Here is a 5,691-nt window from a genome sequence, read left to right as displayed (position 1 = left end):
AGTCTTGACAATTTAGCAGCAGTTACTTATTTTTTTTATGGACCACTTCATTTATTAGAAGGAATGGTGCCTAAAATTTCAGTGTTAGCCGCTCCGCTTCCAGGAGAAAATAGAGCCTGTGTCACAAACATTATCCCACGTGTGACATCAGATGGGTAAGAGTGACATGCCTTCAGAGTGGACCAAGTGTTCAGATCAGCTTTAAAACCAAACTTCATCCCTGTAACTCCGCCACAGCCACCATTACACGCATTTCATCCATCACTTTTAAAGGAGACAGGAGTGAAATTTAAAGCAATCAAGTAGTTTGATCCCACTCCAAACTGTTAAGCGTTTAAAGCAGTAACGTTTGGAAAAGCTCTGCAGACATCATCCAGCTCGTTACAGATTTATGTTACAGCCCTTCTCTGAAGTGCCACTTCTCCTTCGGCGAGTGTTGTCTGCGCTGTTGCTGCCTGCTGACAGCAGCCCGGCCGCCAGAGCAAAACCCTTGTGGAAATCCCTCCTGCTGGCAAAGGCACGGGAGCTGCGAACTTCTGAACAAGGCAGGCAGCACGCCCTGGGGAAAGGCAGGGGTCAAACCGCCTGGGGGAAGCTCGGTCAGCTGAAGCTGGAAGAAGTTTGCTGGTAACTTTGGGGTTTTTACCCGCTTGGGCCCGCTGGCATTCGCAGTGCCGGTTTCCCCGAGGCGCTGCGGGTTCGCGGCGGGGCTGGGGTGGTTTCAGACGGCAGCGAACTGCGTCCAGACCCTGCCGGAGCTGCTGCCGCGGGGGGCACCTGCCAGCGCTGCCAGGGGAAGCGGCACGTCCCTGGCGCCCAAGCTGACACCTGCCGGGGGGGCAGCTCCCCGGCCCCCCAAGGATGCCCCGAGTCACCCGGGTCCCGAGGCGTGCGGGGTGGGCAGCTCCCCAGGCCCTTCGCCAGCGCCCCCTGCGCGGGACGCCCCCCCCCCCGCTCCCTGCCGGAGCCGGAGCCTGTCAGAGCTCCGCAGCGGCGCGTTCCCTCCCTGCCTCTGCTCGCAAAGGCGAGAGAACAGCATTTGCCGTTTACATTCTGGTAATGACTCACTCAAAATAAGCATATCAATCACATATAATTAAGTTGTCAACCCTTAATTTAGGGTGTTGTACTACTTTAAAAAAGCAAATATAAATACCGCAGCAAAGTGACATGGAAAAAGAAAAGAGGTCTAGCTATGATTTTTATGGCCAGAGAAAACCTAGACCTCTTACTTTTCTCATTATTCCAGTTATAAGCTGAAATTTAGCTGTTTAATGTTTCAGCTGAATAAATCTCAAGCATATTTGATAGGAGACATTTAAATCTACCGTTTGTGATATGTAGCTAACCCCTCGCACAGCATAATCACTGCAATGTATTTATGAAATATTAAACCCAAATACAACTACTAGCAGCCAGTGTTACAGATATACAAAAAGTAAAATCTCTTTTACAAAGAACACAGAGGGTAAATCAATGGGAACGATTTACAGAAATGAAAGGCAGGTCCAACATAAAACAGAGGTGGTTTGCGCTTTTATGGAAAATGATTTTTAACAAAAAATGACATTTTGATGAAGATTGTTCAAAATTTTAGTGGCACTTATAGAAAAAAAATGTAATAATTCTAAGTAAAAAAGAAAAATTAAATTGTTTGGGCAGTTGTTATAAATGCTCCTCGTGCCCTGCATTGGTTGGGCCGTACAGTTTCCATGTATCACACCATACATCACACCACACATCACCAGTGGCTTACAAACACTAACGGACATGTTCTTGGCTACGCACAGAATTTCAGCATGTTCGGTGCATTATGATTTCTGTTGGCCCATTTAATTTGCTCTAGGTTATCAGCTTCCAGCATAAGTGCTGGTTTATTTATTTCATTTTATTCAGATCCTGAGTGATCTTTTTTAGCTGTAATCTTATTTACTAAGCTGCATTATGAACCTGTGAATAGGGTTTTCTTCCATACAGTCAACATTATCTTTTGCTGGCTTTATGCTCCATCATTCTTATTTTTCTTCTGGCAAGAGATCCTTGCCAGAGGTTTCTAAACGGAAAAAAAACTTTTTAAAAAATCTTGCTGTAATTATCTTCTCACTTTCCTTAATTTGGGATTGACATCAAGGAAATGTTTTACTGTTCCAGAACAGCTGGTACATGTTTCCTGTCTGAAACGTAATGAGTACATAAGTGATCATCCTTTTCAATATCCCTTTGGATGTCAAGATCACGATACAGGATACCTGTGATAAAACCCCACAGCTCTCAAAATCTAGATGGAGAGATGCCCAAAGGCCTCTAGGAGTCAGTGTGGTTGCTCCTGCCTCTCCCAGGTGCCATTCAGGTTAATACCAAATGAAAATTTCGTAAGTTTTCAAGATCCCACAAGGTATGAACGCTTGACAGGTGGATTTCAAAATGGATTATTTTTTTCCCCTCCCTTAAATTCATGAAAGATTTTGATCCTTGGCGTCAATATATATTTCAAACATGAATAAATGGCAAAATCTATGTTAAAAATCCATCATTTAATAGGCAAAGTGACAACTTATTTCCTTTCTTTTGATAGAGAACTTATACAGGAAAGGTGTTTTATAAAAGAAGAAAGTAATAGAGAGTCTGATCCAGTGATTTTAATTATTTCTACAACAACTAGGGAAAAATCAGAGTGACTTTTCAGTAATACTGTGCACCACCTTACTCGGAAAGTATCCCAAAGAGGCAAAACTAAAAATAGTAGAATTAAGCCCAATACTGTATTCAATTGAGCACTTTGATTGATGATATTTTCATTGCAGGGACATCCAATAAATAAAGTGAAAGCAATCAATATGGAATTGTAATTATTTTTTTCATTCATCTTTTGTTTTGAAAGAATCGCTTTTGAAAAGACAGCACACCTTTGCATGTGGCCAGGTGCTACGCTCAGCACCAGGAGCACAGCACATGCCTTGTGTGTCAGTAGCTAGGTCAAAATTCCTGAAGCCAAAGGCTACGCACAGCTGTGGGTAGGTAAACACGGGTAACAGCCTCTAATTAGAAGGGATTAGATACTGCATGCTCCTAATTGCTGTGCCTTTCTTTTCCAGGCTGGCCTGTCAGGAAAGCAGCAGCATCAGTCCAAGGGCAGAGCACAGTAGGGACAGAAGGCACTTCAGCATCTCTCCCTCCCATGGTGGCAGGGCCAGGGAACCCCGGGGATGTCCAGAGAGACCTCGGCTCCTCACAAACAGTCCCAGAAATAAAAAGGAAAACCAGTAGGCACTAGACACTACATTCCTAGTGCTAGAAATTTATCGTGTTGATCAGGGACCTCTCACTGGTTAAACTCTAAAGCTAATCTCAGCTTCTTTGAACAAACCACTCTGTTGTATTTTGAGTATTATTTTCCAGAGGAACAGGAACCGAAACACTACAGTAATCACATTTCTTTGTGGAGTATGAAGAGAATCTTTTCAGAAACCATACAAACAAATCAGGATAAGTTCTGCAGCTGCACAGATGAGAACAACATAGAGCAGAACAGAGAAACACTTCTTTTGCCATTAAAAGCAGGTAAATAAATAAAACAAGAGTGCTTCACAATACTGTCGCAGATTGTTTCCACAGAAGCAGTCTGGATGCAGTCAGAACAATCAAGTTGGACCTGATCTGGTAGCGCAGTTAATATTAGCTGTTAGAAATTAATTCCATAATATTAATTTCTGGTTTGTTGGCTTTTATTGACCAACAATTTGGTGTCAGGCGGAGTGTTGCATAACTGATTGCTTGCCAGCAATACTATCTTTCAGAAGGCAACAAGCATCTTATCTATACTAGAGGAGAAAAAGATAATAATCTCTTGGCAAGGTACTGTTTACAAAAGCCAGATTTATACTGGCAGTAATGCCTTTAAATTGCAATTAACAATGGTTTCACGGTTTAGTTTACTGTGAAAAGAAAGATTATTAAAGATTTGAAGAAACATACTTGCTGATACTACTTTGCGTCGATATTTAGACATCTGGATGCCCCAGTACACCGCACTGACGGTTCAGACAGGGTGCTCTGGTGTACATTGCTCTTCAGTGGATGCTCTACGGTAAAACACATCTGCTTTGTGCACAGCCTCTTACAAGTTACTGGGCGTGCAATAATACTTTAAGAGTTTTTTGACCTCTTGAGAGCTGGAGCTGTGGGGTGTATCTAGCAATGCACCCCTCTGATGGTGCAGAACCTCTGGAGAGGGTCAGTACGGGCTCCTCGAGCATCCTCCAGGTACAGGCTGCTCCTCAGGAGGGAGACCTTCACCACACTGGGCAAGCAAGCTTCTCCCAGGACCAGGGCTTGCAAGGGTAAAGCAGACCCTCCATCACCTGTAACTCAGCAAGACTTTGAGGATCTGGACATAGGAGGAAAACTAATCTCTTCCATCCCTTAACCAACTGACAACATACCTCAGCCTAAATCCGTGTGTCTTCTGCTACTCTGAGCATGCTGTCATTTGAAACACATTCACTGTGTCTCCATGTTCCTGCTTTTCTCCACATCCGACTCTCTCAAAATACTGATGAGCCTGTCATTCCAACTGCTCCAATACTCATCTGTATCTGGTGTCAGGCATAAAATTCAGAAGATCTTCTGTAAGATGTTTTTGCTGTTGTGCAGTAATACAAAAACATATTCATAAAGTCTATGCATTTGTCAATATGATAAATAGTGTTATCTCTCAGAAGCTGAATTCATTACCTTCTCTGATGCTATCAGTACTGAGCAGAGTACTAACAGATCAGGTGAAAACAGCATTAGAAAGCAGGTTGCCTTCATATTAGGTGCCTGTGTGGCTACAAGCAGAAAAGCTGACATATTTACCAGAAATACTAATAACTCTAGATGCCTTTAATGTTGACCCATTCTAATACTGAAGTCACATCAATTAAATTTAAAAACAAACTCTCTGCACAGCTTATTGTATTGCTTCAGGTTAAAGACATGTCTCCTCTGAGTATTGTAATATATCTTTATTAAAATGAACAGGAATGTACACATTTTTCAACTGCCATTCTGCAGCTGGATAACAGATGGTAACAAAAATGGATTTCTTTCAAGGCCAAAGTATTTTGAGTATTCTGAAGTGTTCATGGCTGTGGCTAGCATGATAACCTCTACAGTGCTAAATTACGCTCTTACTATTTCAGTGCCTTGGCAACTCCAGCCAGTGCTCGCAGGAGGCAGCGCTGCCCTCGGTGCAGCTGCGAGGGGACCACTGGGGCGTGTGGGCGGGGGCAGCTGGAGGGGGACATCAGCTCCTCCTCAAGGACAAAGCAAATCATGGAGGCGCATCTGCAGCTCCGTTCTCTGATGGCCTCCACTTTAGGTTTGGAATAAACAAGAAGTCACAAGGAACACATCACTATAGCAAAAGCTGGAGGCGCCGAACAGAAGAGCTGATTTTCAGCATCAGTGGTTCTAGGTGTTCTCAGCCATTCTGGACTGTAGCCCCCTGTTGAACCTCAGAAATTTGCTAAGAGGCAAAACTACCACACTACAACTTGGACATTCAAATGGGCCTGAATTCGGAGAGGAATAATTGATGGCTTCCTTCAGCTTGTGCTAAACAGCCACAATAACACATGGATCGTAGCAACAAACCTGATCACTAGTGGTTTGAAGACAAGTTAAATGAGATGTTGCTTGATATACCCA

The 5,691-nt window shown here is 43.3% G+C and overlaps 1 long non-coding RNA gene across 1 annotated transcript; it reads left to right on the top strand.

Moving 5' to 3' along the window:
* The first annotated feature begins 493 nt into the window (after window positions 1-493).
* Window positions 494-4,910, top strand: LOC130157015 (uncharacterized). Its single transcript, XR_008824682.1, has 3 exons — window positions 494-627; window positions 2,882-3,014; window positions 3,096-4,910. It is a non-coding gene; the product is annotated as an uncharacterized LOC130157015 (long non-coding RNA).
* The last annotated feature ends 781 nt before the right edge of the window (window positions 4,911-5,691 follow it).

The sequence above is a fragment of the Falco biarmicus genome, chromosome 11, assembly GCF_023638135.1.
Source record: "Falco biarmicus isolate bFalBia1 chromosome 11, bFalBia1.pri, whole genome shotgun sequence".
Classification (NCBI taxonomy): Eukaryota; Metazoa; Chordata; class Aves; order Falconiformes; family Falconidae; genus Falco; species Falco biarmicus.
This window is presented reverse-complemented; position numbering and strand designations above follow the sequence as displayed.